Here is a 27,054-nt window from a genome sequence, read left to right on the forward strand (position 1 = left end):
ACAAAAAGGGCTTCTTTTTTTTAAACAACCTTTATTTTTAATTCCAGAATAGCAATGCCCATGTTGCTCTTTATCAGAAAGTAATGCATATCTTGTTCAATTTGAGTAACATGTAATACGAAAATCAAGAGGTGAAAAGTCTTCCTATTTGGAACCCCCTTTAGATAACTGTCATTAAAAGTTTTTTTAAGTCTACATATGAAACTGTTCTAATATATATCTAAGGATGAAAGGAGTGTGTGCATGGGAAGATATTCCAATATAGTGTGGATTTAAAAAGGCAGTTTACATTAGGGTCTGATTGTAGGTGAGGTGAGAAGGGCTACCTAACCGAACGCCTAACCCTCCGATGGAGCTCCCTGCACCAGAGCTATCTTAGCTCAGACTGACCAGCCAGGCACCCATCTGGAAGCTGATCTGAGCAGCAGTTCTCATCTTTTTAGCACAGTTGTTCCTAGAGTCCAGTAGCCAGCAGGGCCAGGGACGGCCAGCTATGGTGACTCCTGTGGAAGGAGGTGAAGGGATCAGGCACACTGGCTCTGAGGGGCCTGGCCCTAGGTCACCCTTCTCCCCCTACCAGGCCAACCTCAGGGAGGAGCTCCTCTTCCTTGGAGATTCTAAGAAAATGGCAGGGCCTATTGGCCTCCCAGAGGTATGTTCCTCTGGGGCATTTACAGTTGCAGGGGCCAACCTGGGGAGTCTCTCAGGGCCCTGGGGCAGGACAGAAGGTGAGAGGAGAACAACTGCTTACCATTAGGACCTCACTGTCTTCTTCCCCAGGAGACACTGAATGAATATCTGCTAAATGAATGAATGAATGGAGACATGTCACCTTGTTGGTACAATCTTCATTGGCTCTAGCTATATTTCTAAGTCTTGGGGAGCCTCCCCACCCTGTCCCCTTCAGGAAGTGGCCTGTTCCTAGGAAATCACAGAGTCCCAGGCTCATGGAACCCCTTGAGCTCACCTGTCCTGTTCCCTCCCATGCAGGCCTTTGCCCTGTGATTGCAGCTCAGCTTCCCACAAAGGACACAGCAGACCACCCTGCAGAGAGAGCGATCCTGTTCTTCATAGAGATGTGTGAACAGACCATCGCCCTAGAAGTTGCAGGGCCCTCTGCCCTGACTGGGAGCCCCCACCTCCAATAGTTCAGAGGTGTGGTGTGGTCAGGGGAGGGCATCCCTCACAATCTTGAGGTTCCTTGCCAAGGGTTCCCACATGATGTGGGAGGGTCTGCTGGTCCCTTGCCCTTACGCCCGAGGAGTCTCCCTTCCCTGGTTTTGTTCAGCAAGCCGCCTTCCCCTTCTCCTCCTACCCTTCCTTCTCTCCCCCCTCCCCACAGTTCCCAGAAGTAGGACCCAGGCCACCAGCTGCAGCCTGTCCAGGTTCCCTATCGGATTATGAAGCTTAACATTTTTGTGAAGGAAGAAGAAAGCCTCTCTCTGGGAAGTGATAAGAACATTCCATCCTCCTCTGGCTCCAGGGAGCCTGGGAAACAATCACCAAAGGGAGAGAGACTCCCCAGGGACAGACTCCCCGGGCACAAGGCTGGGCTGCCCTCTGCCTCCTCCCCCTTCTCTTCCTCTCCTGCTCCCTCCCCTCAACAGAGGGCTGGTCTTGCCTGTGGTTAGTCAAGGAAATCTGGGGGCAGTGAGCCTAGGGAGTAGGGCAGGCCTTGGGCCCCAGACACCAGGCCCTTCTGTGTGGCCGGCCTCTTCCCAGCCTAAGGCTGCCTCTGGGAACTCTGGGAACCAGCTCTCTTGAGGGAAGGTTGTAGTCTGGGAGGCAGGGAGCTTCCATGCAGAGGAGTAGCAGAAGAGATGGCTGCGGTAGGAGCTTATTAGCAATGGCGGGTGGCCCCATTCCTGGGAATGACCTAGAGTTCCTGACGTGAGAGGTAAGATAGCTAAGCTAACACCAGATGGGCACTGAACCTGAGAGGAGCTCCTCTGGTTGACACTGTGGTTAGAATTTGTCTCCCCAGTGCTCCCATGTCTTTCCTCCTCTTCCTTCTCTCCCTTTTAATGACAGTGTTCTCTAAAGCCTCCCTGGTGCCAGAGAGAGAGAAAAGGCTAGGCTTGCCTCCTCTGTATTCCTTCACCAAGGAGAATCTTGCCCCAGGGCCTTTGCACTTCTCTTTCCTCTGCTTCTCTTCCTTCAGTATCCATGCCCTTTCAACTTACTTCAGATCTTTTCTTACCCTTACTCTCTCATTGAGATCTCTCTTGCCTTCCTACATAAAATGGCAACCTACCATCCCCCATAGCAGTTTCCCTCCTCCATCTCTTAGCTTTTATTGCTAATATATATTTTTACTGATTGATTACACTTCTTGTCAGTCTCTTCCCACTAAAACATAAGTTCCCTGAGGGCAGGAATTTCCTCCCTTGCTTCAGTGACTAGAAGACTGCCTAGAACAGCAGGCCTTGTGGCTCGAGGACTTGGCGGAAACCAACTGATTGCACCAAACAAAGGCGGGTAAAGTGGAGGATGGGTTTTGAAGGAATTTAATGAAGAGACTTTATATAAGCTACAGGTATGGTTGAAGAAAACCAACAAGAGTGTGAAGCACCCTGGTGCTACCAACAGAGGGCTACTCACAAGCTCCAGGTGGGAGACCGCATTTACCAGTATGCTTTGGTCTGTTCTTGACCTCTGATCTCATGAAGCCAGAAGACAAGAGCACCTGGATAATGTGGTCCATGGAGTTTACGCCCCTGGGACCTGGAGTGGGGTAAAGCCTAGATCTGGAGAAGCACTTGAGAAGATTCATACACAATAAATCTGTTAAATAACGAATGAATAACCTTAAGAAACCCACATATTAGTGGAGAAGACGTGTCTTACTCATGCTTTCATTCATTTTCTTCACGTATTCATTCATTCATTTAAGGCAGAGGTGCTGAGCATTGGGTGGATATTAGGACTTATCAGAGACCAGGGTGGAGCTATTCCTAGCCCCTCATGAGCTGCCTCCCCTAGCAACTTGCTGGGAAGATGGACACTGAGGGCAGGTTTCAGGACCTGGAACTGCTGCTGCTGCCTCACCTGTTGGCTCACCTGCTGGCAGCATGCTGTGGGAGTGGCCATAGAACACATCTGGCTGAGGGTGTGCTGGGCCCAGTGCAGGATGGGGCAGGCAAGAAAGCTTTGGTTCATCAGGGGACTTGTTAAGTCAGGCCAGGTTGTGTGAAGGCACTGGGTGTGGGGAGACATCAGTTGTCATTTGTTTTTCTAAACCCTAGAGATTTGAAGCTTGGTGAGGAGGTCACAGAGATGGGCAGCCTATGGGCCCTTTAATCTTCTAATCATACTGGGGAGCACTCTGTGCCAGAGCTCTAGCTTGTCCTCCCTTAATCTGTCCAAGTTGCATTATTATGCCCATTTGACTGTTGAGGCACCTGAAGCACAGAGAGATTCAGTAACTTACCTAAGGTTCTACCGCTATTAAGAGGTAGAGTTGGCATGCGCACCCTGGCAATTTGTGTCCAGTCTATGCTACTGTCCTTTATGCAGAGACCTTTGGTGGAAGATCCATAATGGGGGGGAGAGGCAGTCCTCTAAAGATCTAGGAAGATTCTTGGTGATTTCCTGCCCAATTGTGGAAGGGAACCTCTGCAGAAGTCCTAGAGGGAAGGGACTTGATCAGAGACAAGTATGGACTCTAGGTTGTATGCTCCTCCTGGCTGATGAGTCAGAGCTGAGTAGGAGTCCCAAGCTCTAGAAGCCAGTCCTCACTGACACCATCTCTCTCTCATACTTTTCCTAAAGTGGCCTTCCCCTGGCTACCTGGCCGCCTTTTTTTTTTTTTTTTTTCTGGCCTTTTATCTTGCCTTGCCCCATTCATTCTCCATGCTGTATGTTTCCAGAACTCAAACATTGTCATGTTGATGCCAGGATAAAAAGTCCAGCCTTCTCCCCATGGCCTAATGCCTGCATGATCTTCCCTGTACACCTCACTGGCCTTGTTTCTAGTCATTTCTCCCTTGGCTTCTCCACTCCAGCCCGCTGGCCTTATTGCTGGTTCTGGAGCACACTGCATCATCCCGTCCTTGGGACCATTCCATTTACTATGTCCTGTGCAAGGAATACTGTTCCCTCAGAACTTCAGATGCCTTATTCCTTCTTGTCAGTCAGATTTCAGGTCAAGTGTCAACCCCTTGAGGTGTTTCCTCACCCTACCAGCTGAATGGATGTCCCCCCTTTTATCACTCAGCCTCTCTTCATCCCCTTATCTGGGGTTTACTTACTTTCTCACCTTCATAACTATCTGAAATTATCTTTTTAAGTTTTATTTGTTTACTTAGTATCTGTCTGCCTTCATTAGAATGTGAGCTTCAGGAAGGGAGGAAATTTGTGTTTTGATTATTGTTGCATGCTCAGTGCCTATAATAGGGTGTGACATAGGGTCTCCACTAACTACATAACTCATCAAGAACTTGCTCTGCCGTTTCTTATCACTGGGCTTTTGAACATGCAGATCCTTTTGCCACCTTCTTCACTCAGCTAATTCCACTCATACCTTTGTTCTGAGCTCAAAGGCCACTTCTTTAGAGAGCCTTCTCTGCTGGCCCATGTTCTCCTGACCCCCTACATTTCCGCCCTCTCAGAGCACCAGACTTCCATTGTTGCATCTCACTCCTGACCTTGCAAGGTGAATTTCTGTCTCTCTACTAAAAAGTAAACTCTGTGAGGGCAGGGACTAACTGCTTTGTTTACTTCTGTTTTCCTGGTGTTTAGTACAAAGCCGGACACACTAGATGCTCCAAGGTTATGTGTTGAATCATTGAAGGGACAGCTGGGGCCCTCAAGTGGCCATAAGAGTAAGGGCACAGGTCTCTCTTATCTGCTTCTACCTTGACAGGTTTGAAAAGCTCTGCAAGGCATTTTTACATACATGACTTCAGTCTTTCTAACACACTCGTGAGATAGATAGGCATTGTGATCTTCCTTTATAGACAAAACAACAGAGGCTTGGAGAGATTAAGGAACCTTCCCAAGATTATATACTTGAGAGCAGCAGAGCTGGGACCCAAACCCAGGCCTCCTGACTTGAATCTTTTTCCTGGGATCCCTTGCAGAAAGTAAGATGCAAGTTGGATCCCAGGTAAGGTGGGAGATAGCCCTACTCCCACCCTAGCTTCTTCCTTTCCCTCACAGCCTGTTTTAGTTATCTGCTGCTGTGTAGTAAACTACCCCAAAACTTAGTGGTTTGAAACAATAACGTTAATTATCTCACTGTTTCTCTAAGTCAGGAATCCTCAGCTTCAGGATCTTTCACAGATACAACAGTCAGGGTGTTGATTGGGGCTGCAGTCATCTGCAGGCTCAGTTGGGGAAGGATCCACTCCAGGCTCACATGGCCATTAGCAGGGTGCAGTTCCTTGCTGGCTGTTGGCCAGAAGATGTCTCCAGTTCTTTGCCACAGGGATGTCTTCATCAAAACAAGCCAGCTGAGAAGGCAAGACAGAGCCAGAGAGATGGAAGTCACAGTTTGTATCACTTAATCATGGGAGTGACATCCCGTCACAGTTTTCTGTATTCTATCATGAGGAGTGTGTACCTTGGTCCCCCCACACCCTGGCTGTGAACACCAGAAAGTGAAGGCCACTGGGAGCCATGCCAGAAGCTGCCCCTACACAGCCCTGTTCTCTCTGGCAGCTCTCAGATTTTGAATCCCTCCCTGCAGGGCAGCTAACTTCGTCCTATTCACAAACATCCATGGGGATGCTGCATGCACTCATTCGCTTACTGACTCATTTATTGGATGTTTAACGTTTATTCTGAACTTACTGAGTGCTAAAACTTTTTATTTCTTAAAAATTATTTATTTTAATTATCTTTAGCTAATCATACATGTACTTAGTTTATTATTGGAGTATAATTAACATACAGTGTTACATTAAAATGTACAACATAATGATTCAGCAATTCCATATATTACTCAGTGCTTACCACAGTACCACGGTAAGTGTAGTCACCATCTGTCATCATACATTATTACAGTCTTATTGACTATATTCCCAGGGCTGTACTTTTTATCTCCATGCATTACTTCTTTTGTAACTGGAAGTATGTACCTCTTAACCCCCTCTATTTGTCACTCATTCCTCCATTTACCACACCTCTGGCAATCACCGGTTTGTTTTCTGTATTTTTCATTGTTTATTTGTCTTTTTTTTTCCGTTTTGTTAATTGAATTCCATATGTGAGAGAAATATGGTGTTTGCCTATCTGACTTATTTCACTTAGCATAATGCCTTCAGGGTCCATCCATCTTATTAGGAATGGCCAGATCTCATTCTTTTTTATGGCTGAGTAATATTCCATTGTATATATTTATAACACATCTTCTTTACCCATTTATTTACTGATGGACACTTTGGTTGCTTCCATGTCTTTTATAAATAATGCTGCAGTAAACATAGGGGTGCATATATCTTTTCAAATTAGTGTTTTGTCTTCTTTAGGTAAATACTGTAGTTGAATTACTAGACAGTACAGTAATTCTTTTTTAAACTTTTTAAGGAATCTTTGTGATGTTTTCTGTGGTGGCTTCACCAACTTGCATTCCCACTAACATGAACTGGGTGTTAAATCTTGATTACTGGAGTTGCCAAATTAAATAAGGTTCATTTTCTGCCTTGAAAGACATAGGTCAAGAAATAAATGAGATATAGTGCGTGCTCATGGAAACTTTGGGAAGTAACAGTGTTAATGCTCATTTAACACTGTGTACCAGGCATCAGTCTAAATGCTTTCTATGTATTCTCTCTTTTAACTTTCACAGCAACCTATAAAGTAGGATTTATTATTATCACTCCATTTTATAGAAGAAGTAACTGAGGTACAAACAGGTGAACTGTTTGTTCCGGGTCACCCAGCTAGCACGGCAGGGCTGGGATTCAGGCCTGTGCAAACTGACTCCTGAGTCCATACCCTTAGTCCCTTTGCCATCATGGGGATGGGCTGTCAGAATGACAGGTGTTGGGGGGCATCCTCAGAGTTCTTCCCTGTTCTTAGGAGCAGTCTGTAAACAGATATGTTTTTGTGGGCCTTGGTGAAGGGCCTGGGCCCTCTGGATTATCTGGGATGGGAAGAATGGCTGGGAAGCCCACTGGCAATCTAGGGAAGAGAGTTGTTTTGGTTTAAAAGATTGACATTTTAATAAACTGCTCTTAATTAACAGCACTTTGAAATTCTGAGTGGTGTGCTCTCCATCTTAAAACACGCGGGCGGGTGGTTTCTTAGAGAGTGTGATGCTTGTGGGTGATCTCCTTTTTTGAAACAAACCCAGACCCTCCAGTCACAATGTATTTTTCATTCCAAAAATGATCTTTACTGCAAATGTTGCTTTGGTTCGAGCGAATTAGAAAGCCTTATTACACAGGCAGGCACTTCAAACAGTGCCCGGCTCACCGCGCCGGCTGTGGCATCAAAGGCTCGGCTGGAATCCCTGATTACCACCCAGGCTGTCGGCCACTCGGGAACAGGCGGCATCTGAAGCGGGGCCCTGGCTCCAGCACCAGCAGGCTCAGGGCATCCAGAAGCCTGGCAGCAGCCTCCATGCCAGGCTTGGTGCTTCCCCTTTCAGGGATGTGGAGGGGGTGCTGTGGGCTGAAGGGAGAATGGCTTAGCTGTCCTTGACTGAGCACCTATTGTGTTCCAGACACATGCTAAGATCTTTGACATGCATTATTTTATTTAAATTTTCCAACAGCTACCTACAGTAGTTGTTACACTGGGAGATGATACCCCTCTTTTTCTCCCTTATTCTGACCTAATTAAGAAATAAGACAAAAGAGCCAGGCAAATAAGAGACCACAGATCATGCTTCTTACTGACACTACAAGCTGATATTGGAGAAGGTGGCTTCTATCTGCAGGCAAGCTGGCTTCTCATTCTGAACCTCACAGTTATCTAGTTCCTTCCACAGACACATGCACACTTACTGGGACAGGCTGCATTAGTCGATAATATGGATCTCTTGTTAGCAGAGAGCAAAATGCATGCCCTCTGCGGGCAAGCCAGCTCCCCAGAGAAAGAGAGGGGCTGGAGGGAGCATGGCCACATTTGTCCTACCAAACTGACCTATCAGATAATTCTTCACTTTTTAAGGCCAGGTGAGTGAGAACAGAGGAAGGGGTCTGTGGGCTCCTCCATAAGTCAAGAAACCTCAAACCTGCCAGCCCCTTTCCTGGCCATTGGTATTATTTTCTTTGTTCTTTTGACATGGAAGGAAGTCTGAGTTTCACAGCTGCCAGTTAGTTGGTGGTGAAGCCAAGATTCTGTCTGACTCTACTTCCCCTCTAAACCTTGAGCTCCTCAAGTTAAGAGGAGGTAAATTCCACTCATTCAGTGTCGTAGGAACTAGCACAGGGCAGTCATGAAGGTATGTCTTTGAAGAGAGCAAAGCAGATTGATCCTTTCATCTAACTTATTGTCTCTATGCTGGGGGCTGTTCTTGCTGTCAATGGCATTAAACTGGTGAAGTAGGTGAATAGTGGCCCATCCCCCAAAAGGCAGGCCCTCATGCTAATCTCTGAAATCTGTAAATGTGACCTTATTTGGAAAAAGGATTTTTGCAGATGTCATTAAGGGTCTTAAAATGAGATCATCCCAGATTACCTGGGAGAGCCCTAAATCCAATGACAACTGAGAAGAGAAGGCAGAAGAGGACAAGGCCATGTGAAGACCAAGGCAGGAATGATGTGGCCACAAGCTAAGGAATACCTGGAGACTCCAGGAGCTGGAAGAGGCAAGGAAGGATTCTTTCTTGGGAGGAAGCACAGCCTAGCTGACACCTGATTTGGATGGCTGGCATCCAGAACAGATGAGAGAATAAATTTCTGTTCCTCTAAGCTCACCAATTGGTGAAAAAGTACCACCTAGGCAGCTCTAGGAAACTACTGTGCTGTTATTGAAGTATAGAAAGACACTTTGGGCCCCTTCCTCTCATTCCTGACACACATGGGAGACATGGGAAGAGGTGGCCAGTCATCCCATCAGGACCTTGGTCTGAACCACTTTCCTCTGGGGATGCTTGACTCCCCCCCGCATCTGAGGCATGAAGGCAGGAGGCCTATCTGCAGTTTGGACATCATTGTATATAATATATTACTGAATCAAGTAAACATAAATGAAAATGAAGAGCCACACTTGCACATGGACCCCTCTACACCAGGTTCTAGAGATATGGGGGCAGGAGGTTTGGTTAAAAGCTGATGAGTTTTCCTTATAGCCCTGGCTGTTGAGATCTCTTGGTATCCAGAAAGGAAAGATAGAGAATTTCCAACTGTTTTTGGGAGGGAACTTCAGAAGCCACAAGCTCTCCTTGCCAACCTTCCTCTCAAAGAGACATCCAGCTGCTATCCCAGTGCCTCAGAGTTGGCACAGCGTTAGGCCACCCTTCCTGGGGTACCTCCATCAAAGTACTTCCCTGCATGGAACCCCCATCTGTCTTTCCATGATGGCTATTCTCACTCTCATTTCATAAATGAAAAATGGAGTCTTGGCAACTTTCTAGGACCACATACAGTTAAGTGTTGAAGCAAGTACTCTGAGAAATTAGAGAACCTTGACTATCTGTCCTGGTAGTTAAAAAGAACAAAGCATAGTACACAAGTGAGGGTTTGTGCTTGTCACCATTATGCTGCATTGTTGGGTATTGTAACAAGCGCTGTCATAACTGATCCAGGGCTTAGCTGTGGTCCTTGGAAGACCAGGTTGGTTACTTAAATCAGTATTGAGCTTCTCTCAATACTTCTACAGTATGTATTTTGGGTGGGATTTTTTTCAAAATATTTCCTGACTTTTGGCCTCCTGGGTCCATCTACAAGCACAGATTCTGCCAAATATGGATCATCCATCTGAAACCTATTGGCTCTTTCATGGTAACCTTGGGCATACTATGTATCAATAAATATTTAAATATAAATGCAATTAGTTATGGGCAGCGGGGAAATAAGGATCATATTTGAACCTGTATTCTGGCTGGCTATTCACCCCTCCTCCCACCTGGGCTCTTTGCAGAGACCTGGGAAAGCATGGTTGGGTCATTGGTGAGACCTCTTTCCCCCTACTAAAGTCAAATCTAAACCTTAGCACCAGCCGCATATGCCATCTGAAGTGAGGGGTGTTCTGTAGCACAGTGATACACAACAGAAGCCTGTGTGATCTGTTTCACTTCTGCAATGAGATGAGCATTGTATGCAGAATGTAAATCAACACCTGGTTTCTTTCAGGAAAATCTTGCTGGGAAAAAGTCCGCTGAACTGAACAGTATGTGTAGTGACGTATGTCGTTTATGTCTTGCCCCTAATCTCGTTGCATACCAGTAAAAACCAGCGCACAGACTAACATGGACCACACTAGAGCAGCACTGCTGAGTGCAGAGAAGAAATGAAAAGAGAGAAAAAAGGCAGGGTCTGCCCTAAGGAGGGGCAAGTGCTGGTCCCCTGCAGACCCTGCCCTGAAGTCATGGGGAATGGGGAACGCAGGAGAGAGGCCCCATGGGGGTCAGATCTCTCCATGCAGCAGTCCTGCTGATTAGGAGTCTCAGCCTATCTAGCAGTGAGGCTATTCTCTTGGCTGCTTTCTCTTAGCAACAGAGTATGAGGAAAAGGCTGGTCAGAGAGATGAAGAGAGGGATAGAAGCTTTCCTTTCCCTGCAAAGATGTCTTTCAACGGTGCTATAGAGCCTTAGCAACAAGAGTGGAATAAATTCTTGGCAATCATACTGCAGCCTTTACATGTTCTTGAATTTTATTGTTCTTGATAAATGTAACAGCAGAAGGCCTGCAGGCATCTTCGAGTCTTCCTGGAAAATGTGAGGTTTTGTTTCCAGGGTGCTGGGATGCAGGTTTTTGGATTGGCAAGCTCCCAGGAAGGGCTGAGATAAGCACACCTCAACCAGTTCTGCTGGTTGGGGTCAGAGAGGAGGGTGGCAAAAGACAGCAGGGAGACCTTGGGGGCCTTTCCCTGCCACCGGTGAGAGTGGCCAGTTGAGGGGTTAGGATGCCTGGGTTTGTGTCCTGAGAACACATCATGACACTCTTGAGCTTTGAGGTCCTGCTGGGGGTCCTGCTGTGACAGGGCAGGCCATCCCATGGGGAGTGAGAAGACAGAGGGATCCTGAGGCTGCCTTGAGATCCCACCTCTTTGCACTTGAGCTGGTCGTGAAAGGGTGCCAGAGAGGACCCCAAGTTGCCAACCTGCTGAGGAGTGAGGGTGAGTGCTCAGGGAAGCCTTAGAAAGATCTGGCCCAGGCTGGGCTCTGTGTGGGCAGTGCTTGGCTGCCCAAGGAGCTCAATTAACTGCTTCTAATACAACCTTACCTCTCAGGGCCTCTTTTGTGGTGGGCTCCACAGGGGGACACAGAGCTGAGTCAAGCACACGGTGCCTAAAGCAATACTAATGAGAGCTAATACTGAGTGTTTACCACACACAGCGCTTATGCTCAGAGCTTCATGCACATTATCTAATTTAAGTCCTCCAGTAGTCCTCAGAGGAGTTGCTGTGTGATTCCCTTTGACGGTTTCAAGTATTGAGACTTGGTGACTTAGCCTGCCTGAAGTCACCCAGCTGGTAATAGTGGAGCTGGGACTTGAATTCCCCAGTTGGGCTCTGGATCAGTGGTTTTCACCTTGGCTGCCCATCTGCATCGTCTGGAGAACTTTTATGGTATACCCACGTCTGCATTTCTCCCTAAACCAATAAAACTGGAATCTCTAAGGGTGAGGTTGGGCACTGATAATAACTTCACCCCAACATTGCATGTGGTCAGCTAGTTTGAGAACCTTGTCTCTAGGACCTGTGAGCTTAAGCACTGCACTGCCCCAGCCCTGCTCATGTCCACTGCAGCCTCTAACATGACACACCATGATGGCCTCTGAGCACTTGCTTTTTCTCAGCGGGCCATGCTGGCCTCAGAATGGGGCTCTCATCCAGGTCTCTGACACAGGAGGACCATTTCTGTGTCATAAGAGAGGTACCCTCTCAGCAGGGAAGAATCATGGAGAAGACAGGAGAATCTGGGGTAGAGTGAGAGATCAGAGAGGCTGGTGGGAGCTTAGCAGGAGCCCCTAGTCTTTGTTCATTTATATGAACTTGTTTGCCTAGGTACTGGGGAGCTCTGAAGGGTATGTGAGCATGGCAGTGACCTCGCAGAAAGCCATCGCTTGCTGAAGCCCCTGTAACTTCTCCTGTACCTTCTTGCCCCAGGGGGAGGCTAGGAAATGGAATTCATTGAAAGATCAAAGTGTAAACATTAAGAAAACCATCTCCTTGTTTCTCCCCACTTCCCTGTCCACACTAGCAATGTCAAGGTCCCCCAGCCTACACACTTAGTGCTTCATTCCTCTTGATCTTTGTCCCCACGGTTTCCTCTGCCTGGAAAGCCCTGTCCCTTCATCAGCCATGTGAACACATTTGCATTTATACTTCAAAACCTGTTCCTGAAGCCGTTAGGAACCCTCCCCGATAGACTTCACCCCTTCCTCCTTAACCCTCCTATAGCATGTGCATAATTCCAGGGCTGCACGGATCACCCTGTCATTGTAGTTGTCTGTGTGCCTGGTCCTCTGCAAGACAGCTCCTTAAGCAGAGTGTGTAGCACATAACAGGCACCTAAATCATGATCAGTTTAAATTTCTCTCCAAGGTCAAGAGTCTTGGGATAGCAGAATTTTAGGAAATATCCCAAACCTCCTCTTGTAATCCCTTTTGTCTAGCCTGCCAAGCTAAGCAAGTTTCTCCATTGTCTTCACTGCCTTGGACCAAACAATTGTCTAGGAAGATCTCTTTTGAAAGACAAAAGGATTACCTGGTGATTTTGGTATCAGTAACTTTCTGACAGCCATTCACAACCACCGAGCCCAGCCCAGCTTGTCAGAGTAGCTATGCCAGATCCTGGCAAAAAAAGAGACACAAACATAGTATATTTTGAAGCAGATATGAGAGCAGGAGAGGGCTAGGCCTGAGAGTGTGGTGTTTTCGTGAGAGGTGTGAGTGTTTTACTGAGGCCAGGGGTAGCATTTTGGGGGCTGCCAAGTGGCCTGAGAGAGGTCATTGGCTGTGTGTGCATAGAGGAGAGGGAGGCTTACGGGCCCCCCTCTGATGAAGAAGGGGGAGAAGGAGCCATCTAGGACTCAACTGAGGCATCGTTTGAATGGGTCAGGGATCCACCAAGGTTAGCGAGTGGGCTGTGTGCACATGCGCTCTTGTGCAAGTGTTAGCTACCAGGTCTCCCCCACAACTGTGGGCAGACCCAGGCTCCCAGAGCCAGCCAGAGAGGGGATTACTTTCTGGTTTAGTAGATTAAATGCTGAGGTTTCTGTGAATTAAATCCCAAAGCAGCTTTGGAATGTTTTCACTATCTCCACTGAGAAAATGAGATCTTTTTCATCTGGTAACACAGGAATAATAATACCCAGATCCCAGGGCTATAGTGAGGATTAAATGAGATCCTGAATGTCCAGACCCTGGCCTGTGCCTGGGACACAGCAAGGCCCTAATCAATGGTCATTCTCAAGTGAACCAAGGCCTAAGGGGGCTGGTTAGGGGCAAGCCTGAAATAAGAGAGCTTTATAATTTAGAGACAGTGGCCCATGCCCTTGGCTTTGGTTTCTTTTGGTCTGTGAGCCTTCAGTTCTGGAGCATCTCAGGCTTGGGGGCAGATGTGGGGTCATTCCCAGGCTGCCTATGTTCCAGAACAAGACCTGAAACAAGTTCTTGAATCTCCCTGAGCCTACTTGCCTCATAATATTAGGACGTACAGGGTTGCCCAAGGATGGATGGATGGATGGATTGATTGATTAATTTTTTTGCCCAAGGATTTAATAATCGCATCTGCCCCTTGCTCAGCTCCCAGCTTCCTCTGGAGACCTCCTCTAGACAGTTCTCCAAAGAGTGGCCAGTTAAGCTCTCTAAAACTGAAGTCAGAACTTGTTTTCCTGAGCATACAACTCAGAGTGTTTAACGTCTACTGTCCTTGCCATGGGCTGGCAGGCCCTGAATGATCAGCCCTCTGCTACCTCTCATCTCCAGTTAGATGCCCCCAATGCACTGGGCCATCAGCCAGCTTCCTTGCCATTCCTAAGCGTAATAGGCTCCTTCCTGAGAGCCTTTGTACTTGCTGTTCCCTCCACCTGAATGCCTTTCCCTCAAATAATGGCATGACCTGTCTCTGGACTTAATCTCTGCTCAAGCCTATACCACCTCATCCTGGAGACCCCTCCCCCCCATCTCCCTATCTATACAGCCCTCTCGGTCCTTCTGTGTTCCTTTATCTGGGTACAGTTTTCTTCATGGCACTGAGCTCTGGTTGCCATTGTCTTATATGTTTGTTTATTGTTGGCTCCCAGGCTGGAATGCAGGCTTCAGGGGAGCAAGGACTTGGCTTGGCTCGGCTCACTATTGTAGGACCAGCAACTCGGTAATTCTTTGCTCAATAGCTGTTTGGTGAGGGAATAAATGAATGAAATGAGTGCCTGCAAAGCACTATTCCCACTGCCCAGTGAGCCCTCAGAATTATTAGCAATGGAGTGAAATGTCCTTGAATCTGTAGCCCTAGAATTTAGTTCTTGCCTTGTCAAACTTACTGTGGAACCTCAAGCAGTGAACTTACCCTCTCTGGACCCCTGGGCGAGTATTGGACAAAAAGCTCCTGCCTTAGCCGAGGGAGATCAGGGATCATAGAAAGGTCAAGTTGATAAGGGGACAGTTTGCCAAGCAAAAGAAGGCCCAAGAATATAAAGTATAGGCCTGTTTTCTCTGAAGAAAGCTAGTGTCTAATTTCTTAGTATGCTGCCAGCTGGGCTGTGTCAGGTGTTGGTGTATAAGATAAAAAAATCCCTTTGACTGAAATGGTGATATTTTACTGAGACCACTTGGTTTTGCTTTCAAATAATTTCTTCAGGGCTCCCAAGTGCCTCCTCTTTTCTTACTCATTAGCAGTCTACAGAACTTAAAGGGGGACTCTAATTAGGGAGAAGTTTCATATCATTTGCTAGGGAAAGAATGAGGAGGGGCTACCTTATAGGCCAGAGAGAACTTTCTGAGTCTACATGGAGACCCTTTGGCTCCAGGCCTTTGACTTGAGTTTAGGAGCAAAAACTAAAGCCACAGGTCAGGAAGATGAATCTACTATTTAGTATAGGCAATCATCATTATTTTTTTAATATAAATTCTGGAAGAGTACACAGGTCTGGGGCATCTGGGGTGCCCAGGGATGGGTCTGACTCTTGCTTGTCAAAGAAGTGCAATTATTGACTCTGCTATTAATGAGGAATATGGAGTTTACAGGCTCAGGGTAAAGGAAGAGCAGTGGGGACAGCCTGAACTGGCACAGAAGATTCTGGAGACTGTTCTGACATACCCTAACTCGGACCCCATAGGGAAGGGGACAGGCCCACTATATAAGTCCCTCTGGAAATCTGTAAAGGGAAAAACTAGGTTCTTTGGCTTGCATTAGGCCAGTGTGTGTCAGGAGTAGAGGAAGTTTGCTTAGAGTGCTGATGTCTTGGGTCATATCAATGTAGTATACAGTGCTGAATGAGGGAGGTGATAGTCCTGCCAACCACCATATTGATCGGCCCCGCTGTAATTAGGGTATTTGACTGTGGTTCCCATAATTGGCAAGGATATAGAAAAAGTGTAATGAAAGGGAAAAGGTGGTAGAGTGATATGATTATTTTTTAAAACTACTTAATTAATTAATGGTCAAGCAGTAGAACCAAGAAGGGTAAGGAGCCTACTGACGATGACCATGCTTTGGGCAATGCACAAGACAGTGTCAGGGAGGTGAGTCCTGGTCTCTGCAGGCACCAACTTTCTCAGGTTCCTCTGCTGCCTCTGCTTGCCCTTCTGACTCTGCCAGGGTGATGCTTGCATGTGATATTTGTCCCATGGGTGGGAGGCAAAGGCTATTCTTAGTTGTGGTCCTTGAAAGCCTTCCTGGGACCTTTTTTACTCTGTTGGGCTAGGATGTGAAAGCAGTGGCTTGGAGGGCAATTTGAGAATGATACGGACAAAGCCAACCCAGAATAAGATTACCGGGGGGCTCCTGACTCTAATCCCAGAAGCAAAGGATTCTGCATCTCAGCCTCTCCTGTGTCTCCTTTGGTCTAATCTTACCATCAGCCTAGCTGAGACAACTCTATCTGGAGCCATTGGAACCCCAGAAGAGATATGTTCCTGAGCCCTACCTGCAGCCAGTAGCACGAGTCTGGGCCCAAAAGGGGACTGGGCTGTGATATCAACACATGCAGTGATGGGAAAGAGATGGTTTAGATCTTGGGTATCTGAAGCCCATGAGCAATAATCCTCTTCTTGCACTTCCCGCACCCCCATGGCTTTCCATATGGGAGTAGAGTCAGCAGCCCCTAAGGGATCTTATTCTGGATTGGCATCATCCACATCATTCCCAAATGCCTGGGTCCTAGGCCTGCCGGTCACTGATGGAAGGTGGTCAGAGAAGAGAACAATATGATAGACATCAGATCTATATTAACTCATCAATTTATGAGATGGATATTCTCATCTCCATTTGACTGATAAAGAACATGCAGCTCAGAGAGGCTAAGCAGTCTGCCCAATGTCACATAGGTAGGGAGTAATGAAACTGATTTTTGCATCTGAATCTTTGTGACTTAAAAGTCCGTGTTCTGTCCTTAAAGAGATAAGTGATTGAGGAGTGTGGCCAGCTAAGCATCTGTCCCTAGGTCTCGGTTTGAGACAGGATACCCCTCCTTGAGATTGGGAATTGAGGTGTCAGAGACTGTTCCTCAACTGTGAGGTGTCAGAGACTGTTCCTGCCTCCCACCCAGTAAAGGCTGATATGGAAGTCAGAGGCCAGCTTCCTTTTGAAGGGGTCTCTGCAGGGGAGTGGGCTATGGGAAGAGCCTGGGGGAACAACATAGTGGCTACACTCCTGTCATCAGACTGATTCCTTAGTAGCGAGAAAAGCCACAGCCCCAACTTCACTGTCACGGCACAGATGGCGAGACATTGTCACTGGCTCTACTGCCTTTCTCTGTGGCCTTGGGCACACCACTCATATGACCTGAGGGGTGTGTCTAGCTCTTAGGTTCTATACCAGGATCTCCCTGACTTGACAGTGCCTGGGAGTCATCAGGGGGCTTGTTAGAAATGAGATTCTGTTTCAGGAAGACTGCAGCATCAGGTCTGAGCATCTGCCTTTCTGACTATCTCCCAGACAAGGCTGATGCTCAGTCCAGGGATCACACTTTGAATAACCCCATTCTCACGCTCTGGACTCTGAGCCACCCTATGTAGAAGGTGCCAGGGCCTAAGCAGTTTTCTTCCTCCTCATAGAGCCTGGGCCTTAATAGACTGAGCTTGTGCCATGGGAGCTTCCTGAGGGAGCTCACCTGCTCCCCACTCTCAGCTCTTTTGGGTGCAAAGTGGTGAAGAATGTGGACCCCAGAGCTAGATGTTCTGAGTTCAAATGCTGACTTTGCCTGTGCCTTGGGCAAGTTACTTCACTGTGGCTTGGTTTTAGCATCTGTAAATTGGGGTTGATAACACCTGTCTCCCAGGGCTGAGGTTTGAAGGAGTTGTTATTTGTAAAGCTGTATTGTATAATGGTGAGCCCATTATAAATGTTAGTTCCCTCCTCTTCATTGTATCTGTCATTATCACCCTCTTTTTCTTCTCAGCCTCCTCCTGGCCCAGTCCTGCTCCTCCCTGACCCCAGTGCCTAGCACAGAGAAGCTGCTCAGAAGTCAGGTGCCTGCTGTTGGGCCGACAGAGCGGGGTCACTTCTCACAGGATGCAGATTTATGGCCTAGAGGCCAACATTAGGGCTGAAGGAAGGATTCATTGGAGATTACTGGCTCGTCCCAGCAGGGCAGAGCTTTTCTCATCTTATCTGGTTGCTGACAGAAAACAGAAGGTGTCCCAATTCCAGCCCCACCCTGCTCTCGGCCTTTGTGTTCTGGACCTTTGCCTGTCTCCTGGGCTTTGCCCTGAGGGCAGACGTCTCCCATAAACCAAGCCCAGGGAGGGAGAGATCTGTAAGTGCGAGGCGTGGGGGTGTGCTTCACAGCTGCCAAGACAAGGCCCCCAAAGAGGTCTGGTCCATCACGGACTCTCCTGTCTTCTTGCCAAATGCTGAGGATGCCATGCCCTGCCGGGGGCTCGAGGGGTCGGTGCCCCACTTTGACAGAATGCAGTCCTCCCTTTAGATCCCTGCCTAAAAAGAAAAATGCACACACACACAACAAAAGCCCTGCTGCCTAACATAAAATACTGCTTCCTAATCCCAAGTGTGGCCAAGTGCACTGTTAAGATATTTAGAAGGCCTTTAAATTATTTCCACTTTAGAAATGGTTTTATGTCTCCCATTTTGTTCACTTGGTTGGCTAAGGTGTAATTGCTCCGCTGGCCCAGACTTTGCTTCCTCACCAGTGAGGACCCCAGTTTTGCGTCTTGATATTAAGAACAGATACCGAGAGCTGAATGGGGCATTGTTTCCTGGCCAGATCAGTAGCTGCTGCCTGCTTTTAGCAAGCGAGCGGTCCAAGATTGGCAGCCTGACCTAGCCCATGTTGTGGCTTGCTTTGATTACTTGGTTCCATCCAGCTCCAATCAGGAGCTGATCACACACGTCCAGATTTTCATTTGCTTTCCCTCCCCCTATCCATTTTCTACAGTTGCAGGTTAAAGAACTGGGTTTGAAGATTGGCAGCCTGTGCTGATTTTTAAAGAGACTGTGTTCAGGTAGCTGATCTGGAGGGCCAGGGGGTGCCCCTGGGTGCCCACCCCCATTAGATCTTTGGGCCAAAGCAGAGGCCTGGAATCTACGTATCTTCTGCTCTGTTCCCTTACCTGTGACCAGTAAAGGTTTTAGAAACTTCTCTCAAACTCTGAACAGTGAGAAGCACCATTCTTTCCCCAGAACATAGAAATCACTTGATATTTTACTCTTTTCATATTTTAATCAGATAGGTTGAAATACAGAAAACCACAGCATCTCATTTTAAAAGGATTTAGGAAAACATTCTACTGGTTACTTAAAAACTTTTTAAGTCTTCATTATCCTGCCCCAGTGCCTCACAGTATTCCCCTCCTTGCTCATCATGATGTTTGGTCATAAACGCCAAGAACCTAGATAGAACCCCTTGAGCAGTGGGCCCAGGCTGAAGAACAATGACAGGATGTTGGCTCACAAAGTGTCAGCATTTGCCAAATAAGTTTATCCTTTATTTATTATTTTCATTGTGGCTTAAAACATGCAGCCCCCAAAGCCAAGTCTCTAAACCAAAACGTATGGTGGGCCTGCCTCGGCCCAGAGTGCACAGTAAACGCAGAGGCTTTCCCCCTCCCTCCTCGCCAGTGATCGGGACAGAAGATAGTATGTTTTGAATTTACTGAGAGATCTACTGCTTTGGGCTCAGTTTTAGTACTTTTAAAAAGCAATCAATAATGGCCAGTTTGTAATAAGAAAAATTTATGAACTGACAGGCAAAATGTAATTACGGAGGGGATTCTTTGCAAGAAAAAAGAGGTGATGTTAACAGACATCCCGACAATCTGTTTGCACTCATTTCATTCATATAAATGATGAAGTGCTTCTGGGTTAAAGCAGCATTCTCCAAAGGCTTCCCGGGAGCCTGGAAAAGTCACTGCCAAAGTTTTTGCTAACAGAGGGCAATGAGTCTTTGCATTAACTTCTCATTGTTACCCGCAAAATGGGTTTTTCATGGTGTTACTTTTATGACTCTGACTGTTCCCAAGCAGCAGCTTACACACCTCATCTTCTGGGTCCCTGAGGAGACGCAGGCCCTTGTGAGCTTTCTGGAAACCAGGCAGTGTTGCAGTCACCCTGAGAGCCTTTGGTCCCTCCCAGGCCACACTCCTATGCATCTTTCTCCTTTCAGCCACCACTGCTGAGGACAGACATGGAGCTTCCTGAGTGTTAAAGGTGCCTGGCAAAAGGGAAGTCAGAGGTTCTTGGGAGAACAGCAGAAGTTGTTCCCAAACTGCCGGATCCTGATCCTGTAGATCATTAAATCAAACCCTTGACAGGTCTCAACAAATGCTTAAAAGATAATAATGGTGACATCTGACACCTGCCAGTCACTTTTTAATTCATAAAGTGCCACCAATAAGAATGTCCATTTTGATCATCCTAGTAATCTGAAGGGACATTTATTGTTATACCCATTCTACAGATGAGGAAGTTCAGGCTCAATGAAATTACTTGACTTGCCCACAGTCCTGCAGCTTATTAGTGTTTGAACCAGGATTTGGGCCCACATTTCTCTATCTCCTAGGCCTATATTCTTTTGAACATGCCAAGAAGAGAGAGACCAGTTCTTTTAGAAAGAATGAAGAACAGGACTTTCTTGTCAAATACCGTACAGTGAAATTTACTTAAATATGTTGACTTTTAAAGAGACCAAGGTTGCCAGAGGTGAGAACCGTTTTTGCTGTTTTTATTTTTTTTCTTTCAGAATGTGATAGATTTTCCAAGTGCCTCCACATCTTGATTTTGTTTCATTTGCCACTTGCCATGGCTCTGTGGGGGAGGTAGGGCAACTTCACCATGCCCATGTTGTGGAAGAGAAGCTCAGAGAAGCAAGGCTACCTGCATGGGTTCAGAAAGGGCACTCGTGGGAAACTGGAAGGTCCTGACTATGTCTCATAGCTCATTGCCATATAAAGGGGTCCTCTTAATTGCTTTTATAGAAAAACCTCACTGTACTAGAAACAAGTAGTAGATTCCTTAGTTTTTGCTTTTTTTTTTTTCCTCCATGTTTACCTCTTAGGTGAAAGTTGAATGAGGGGCACTGGGGTGGCTCAGTTGTTGCATGTCTGCCTTTGGTTCAGGTTGTGATTCCATGGTCCTGGGATTGAATTCCACATCAGGCTCCCTGCCCTTCTATGTGTGTCTCTCATGGATAAATAAATAAAAGCTTTTTTTTTTTTTTTTTTTTTTAGCTTTGGAAAAAAAGTTGAATGAGGTCCAGCAGTCATATAGGGCAAGAGGCATCCCAAAAAAGGACAATAAGTAGAGTCACCCAGGAGAGGTGCCAGGGCCAACCCAGCCCCAGGGCAGCATGACCCCCATCTTGACAGCAGTCCCAGTCCTGATGCTGTGGCTTTGGCAATGCTGAGTCAGGGAAACAGAGGGTCATATTTCACAGAGATTTTTAGGAATATAGGTAGAGATAGAAGGAGTCTGAGCCTTCATTTACCTGAGAATCCACATGCACAGCAGCTTGCATTTCTCTGGGTGTGGCTGCTGGTTCCAAGTTTGGATGAGTTTGGCTCTGTGCCACCCTTCTGGACACATTTGGGTGACAAGGATAGCCAGAAATAGGTGTGGCTGTGGGGGAGGTTGTCAGGATTATCCAGTCAGCCTTATCAATTAGAAATTTAGTTTCTGGATCTCTATCTGCATCTCTTATTTGCCTATATAATAAAGCTATAAACCTTGTAGCTTAGAGGTTTAAAACGATAATTTCTTCTTCCTCCTGTGTCTGTGGGTCGTCATCTGGGTGTTGGCTAATCTCACCTGGGTTGGCTTCAGAGCTATAGGTTGGGTTTAGTTCTGCTCCCTGTATCTTTCCTCCTCCAGAGCCAAGGAACAACCTAGGGTAGGATGGTGATGGCAGAGGCACAAGACCCCAGCCAAACTGCTCTGCCCATGAAGTCACTTCTTCTTCTTGGGTCACTTTTACAAGTATTCCACTGGCTGAAGCCAGTCATGTAGCCAAGGAGGTCTGCCCTGCCCTTTCCAATGAGCTGAAGGGAGTGAATATTTTCTGAATTATCCAAACTCTTGATACCATCTGACTCCAGCATCCTGTTTTGTTAATTGACTCCAACTCAGAGGGGGAAGAGATGTAACTAAGCATTATTGAAATTCCCCTGAACTCCCTGCATGGGTGAGAATGGGGTATGGGAACTGAAGGTGGAGAGGCTTGGAGAAGAGGATCCAGCAGGTGAGGCTGCCTCCCTCTGGGACCAGCACGTCCTTGGGAATGGCTTGGGGTGTTGGAAGGCAGGAGGACAGGACAGGAATGAAAAGGAGAGGCACTAGAGCATGACTGAACTGGGTTCTAATCCTAGCTTCCCTGTTTCTGAGCATGCTACTCCCTCTCTAGGCCTTTGGCTCCCTATACATCACAAGAGGACAATGCCATATACCTCAGGGCAGGCAATCGTGCAGGGACAAGAGGCAGAAAGCAAGGACCCTGTGGTGAAGGAGTTTGGCCCAGATAGGAAGGAGGAAAAAACAATAATATTTGAGAATATTTGGATTTCTTTATAGGAAGGAGGCTCTAGGAGAAGTCTGTAAGTAAAACAGAAAGAGGTAATGAGAGAGGTTGTGGGTGGGCTTCTGTTTCAGCTAGTGAGAAGGTCTTCTCACTTCCCTTCATTCCTTAAGGAAATATTTGCTGAGCTGCTACCAGGCACCAGCCAAGGTGCAGTGACTGCATCAGTGCATAAGACAGATGAAAACCTCTATCCTCATGGTGGAGTGGGGGCTGCATTTATTCAGCATTTACTGTCTTTTGGGCACTGTGCTGGGCTCGACATCCCTCCCGGTGGCTGCTTGCAGCAAGTCAGAGGCACAGCTGGCACTGTTTGACCCCAGATCCTTCCCACTCTATGGCAGTCCTGACCCTAGGATGGCAGTTTGCAAGCAAGTCGGAGATTCTCAGAAGACAGGGAGACCAGAAGTAAGGGGACGGGCAACAGCATATTAAGGCAGTTTCCAAAGACAGATGGGGGCTGTTTGCTGATGTGAGCAGAGACACCGGGCTGGGTTCCAAAGTGGGTGTGTGAGCATGGGTGGGCATCCTGGCTGCAGGCTAGTCTCTCTCCTGGCCTGTCCAGAGAGGCCAGAGGGGCCCAGTGGCCCTTTCTTAAGTATTAGGGAGCAGGGGTGACTCCAGGGGTCTCTGAACTACTTCACTGTTAAGACCAGCCAGCTCCCATCACTGGTGTCAAATGCACAAAGATAATGGGACCAAGACCTGCTTGAAATCAAAAAGAAATCTGGAACAGATGTTACTTAGGAAACCCCTCTCCACCCCCATCCCCTGCCTTTTTTTTACTTCGAATGGTAGGGTAATCTAACAATTATTGGCAGAACTCTGGCCCGTATAAGAAACAATCAGCTGCCTGGCCTGAGACTTAATAGAATCCCCAGCTTCTTTCCACTTCCTTCCCTGCTCAAGTTAGACATGCCTCAGGACCTGGATATGTCCTGCCCATGGGGTGGATGGGCCCCACACCTCTAATTCAGGCTAGCCTTCAAGGCTGTCTCCTCTGCGCCACTTGGCCCATTGTCTTTCTCTATTCCTGACTTTTCTCTCTAATCCCTCTTCCTATGAATCATGTGAGTTTGCCAGGTATACACATACACATTCATACAACCAGCATGCAGCTTCGAGTCTTGGCAGTTGCCAAGTGTTCATAATGGGGGTCATTCCCAGCCTTACAGGGCCAGCCAGAGACTTAATCCTCCTTGACCACCATATCTACGTGGGCCTTACTTAATGAACAGGGATCTTGGTGCCTGCTGGACCTCAGCTCTTACCACTCTCTCTTGCTCTCACCACTTCAGCCACATTGGACTCTTTGTTGATCCTTGAAGCATAGACATGGTCCAGGCCCAGGGCTATTACCTCTCCCTAATATACTCCTACCCTGGATACCTGCACAGATTGATCCCTCCTCCTTCTGGTCTTTGCTCAGTTGATAGTTTATCAGCAACACCTTCTCTTCAGCTTCTTTATAATACTACCCACACCACCACTCTCCCTTTCCCTGGTTTTATTTTCCCCCATCACTTACTACCACCTGACATATGGTATATGTTACTTATATTTTTGAAATTTTATTGTCCCTCTTTGCACATTGGGGTGTAAGCTCCAGAAAGGCAGGGGATTTAGTTGCTTTTGTTCAGTTTTGCACCCCTCGCATCTAGATCCTGGACTAAGACATTGCACAATTCCAGGAGGTACCTTTTATATAGAATATAATGCAGAATATGATGTAGTAGTTCTACCCAAAATAGTACCTGAGGTTGGCCCTTTATAGATTTCAATGGCATGAAAAAGCCATCTATCTTTGGCATAATTAAATCTCTTGGAAGTAGGATGTAATGCCCATACTTGAGTTCCTCATTCAAAGAATATAGAGGGACGAATTGGATGACACAGCTTTAGAAATTTAAATAGAAACTTTTCCCCTCAAAGCCAGTTTCTTGCTCTTTCTCCATCTTTACTCTGAACCAAGAGATTTAATAATCAGGACATTAGAGGAATGGGCTGGAGACCCATGAGAATGACAGTTAATGCAGACAGACTCAAGTTAATTCATTAAGTCATCATCAGAAAACAGTTCCCTTGGGTCTCTTGCATTTCTGCATGCTTAGTGAGTAGAGGCACCAGATTCTCTTATTCTGAATTCTCTTTCCAAGGACGTTTGTACAACTAACAGCCTTGCTGGACAGAGATAACGTCTCCTTCTGGATGGAACCGAGATCAGGCAGGATGGGTGTCCATTATAAAAGACTCGGGTTCCCTAAACTGAGGGTTTGCTCTCCTGTGGCATTTCAGTGGGTGTACAGCTATCATTTGGCCTACTTTATATGACTTCATGAGATCTGGGGCTCGGGAAAATGCACAAATGCTAATCCTCTGACTACTCTGTTGGAGTCTCTTTTCTTCTGGCAGCAGGCATGTAACAGTGGCAGCCCGACTCCTAACTTGTCAGCTCACAAGTTAGATAAAATCTCAGACCCTTCACAGTCCTTGGCACTCATTCATTCCTTCATCTGTTTAACATTTTAAACATCTTTTATTGAGTTAATTACAAAACTAATACCTGTTTGCTGTGAAAATTTTAAATAATAAAGAAATATAAAAAGCCTTAAAAAGCAAAAAACTCCTTTTCCCACTTGTCAGCAGTTGCTACATATTTCTCCAAGCTCTTGTGCATACATACATAATCTCCTTCTCGTATGTGTGCCATCTCTCTCTCTGACTCATGCTCACGCTCATTGATTGAATTTGGGTTTTTAAATTAAGAAAATAAGCAGTAGAGGGGCTATCATGGGTACTGTTCTGTATCAGCCTGTACAGATCTACCCCCTTCCTTTGAACAATGCATATTTTTCCATCCTCTGGATCTTCCATCCTCTGGATCTTCCATCCTCTGGGTCTGCACAAGTGGTTTCCCAGGACTGAGTCCTTATACAAAGCATTGGAGGGGTGGCTGGGTGGCTGAGTCAATGGAATATCCAACTCTTGGTTTCAGCTCAGGTCATGACCTTGGGGTTGTGTGATTGAGCCCCATGTCTGGTTCTGTGCTTAGCATGGAGTTTGCTTGACATTCTGCCTGAGTTTCCCTCTACCTCTCTTACCCCTGCTCATGCTCTCTCTTTATCTCTCTCATCTAAATAAATAAAATCTTTAAAAAACAAAGCACTGTAGATACACAAAGTGGAGAATGTTCAAATATTCCATTTTAACCCAGGCAATTTGAATATAAATATTTATTATTATTTTTTAAAGTCATGCTTTTTTTTTAATTTTTATTTATTTATGATAGTCACAGAGAGAGAAAGAGAGAGAGGCAGAGACATAGGCAGAGGGAGAAGCAGGCTCCATGCACCGGAAGCCCAATGTGGGATTCGATCCCGGGTCTCCAGGATCGCGCCCTGGGCCAAAGGCAGGCGCCAAACCGCTGCGCCACCCAGGGATCCCTGAATATAAATATTTAAATCAGAATTATGCAGTGATGATGAATTTCTGTTGAAAAATATTTTCAGCACCAAAAGACACTAGGCCAATTCAAATCCATGATTTTTTATAGTTAAACTATTAAGTTCTCTCTATTTTTTCAGTCATAACAGTATGTTACTAAAATAATGCTTATTTTTGTTCACTCCTTTTCCATGAAAACTTCACAATAGAGATCTGGTTTATGGATCAGTTTTTGATCCATACTAAGTTACATGATTATTGACTTGGGTTTGGTAAGTTTTCTTTTCCAGACCTTATTTCTATCAAGTTCCATTTTCCCTGGTCAAATTGTATGTATCTACGTGTTACCATTTTAATTTTTATCTATTGTCCATATATTTTATATTAATTATTTTTATAGATAATATTCACTAAGACATGGAAAAAGACTTCATAATAATTATTTACAGCAAATCCTAGAGAAAGTTGGGACCAATTCCCTTTGGGCTTCCACAATGGCTTTCTGGCCCCAGCCTGGTCATCTATTGTATGGCTCATCCAAATGGCCTCTGTTTCCTATCTCTTTGCCTTATGGAATGTTCTTACTGTGCCCTTGGCTAGGCCAGTAGCAAATGGAGGTGGTGACATGTAGGGTCGAATATCCTCGTGGCCAAAATTGGGAGTCCAAAACATCTTACTTTTGGTACATGAATGAATATAAGAATTGTTCCTGCTCTCTAGGTATAGAGGAATAAGGATGGATATAAAGAGCAATAAATCACCTGAGCTAAGGGCTAACAGAATCGAACTCAGTGCTCTGGGAGGATAGATGAAGACTCAAGTACCTCTTCAGGAAGTTAAGATAGGAATAGCAACCATGTTCACCCACTCACCCTAATACCGAAACATGTGATTTTATAAAGTGTTTCAGGAAAAAGGCTAAAATATAGACTGGGTGGGGGAAGCTTTTTTGGTTAACTTTCAGTAAGCTAGAACTTTCCAATTACCTATAATCCCCCCCCCCCCCCAACCCCTTGCTCTTTCCTGAATACTCTAGTTAATCAAGGTTGAACTGTGCCTCCCAGGGGGTCTCAGAGAAGTGCCCTTGAGCTTACTGAACATTTGGCTTCGGGGACAGGAAGACACTTATGTAGTGCTGTGTCTTTCAGACACAACAGGCTAAGTCATCTTCTTTGTCTCTTTCTAAACTGAGTATCTATTAATACAAACCTTGCCCACTGCTGGGGCACAGAGGGCTGGGCAAGAGAGGCTGCACGTGTGGCTGAGAAAGCTTTCGAGGCCATTATCTCCTGGGGCACAGCAGGAGC

The 27,054-nt window shown here is 46.4% G+C and overlaps 1 long non-coding RNA gene across 10 annotated transcripts in view; it reads left to right on the plus strand.

The window, feature by feature from the left end:
* The window catches only part of LOC140614740 (uncharacterized), a 141,872-nt gene that overhangs the window by 20,794 nt on the left and 94,024 nt on the right, over positions 1-27,054 (plus strand). The window lies entirely within an intron of this gene.

The sequence above is a fragment of the Canis lupus genome, chromosome 23, assembly GCF_048164855.1.
Source record: "Canis lupus baileyi chromosome 23, mCanLup2.hap1, whole genome shotgun sequence".
Classification (NCBI taxonomy): Eukaryota; Metazoa; Chordata; class Mammalia; order Carnivora; family Canidae; genus Canis; species Canis lupus.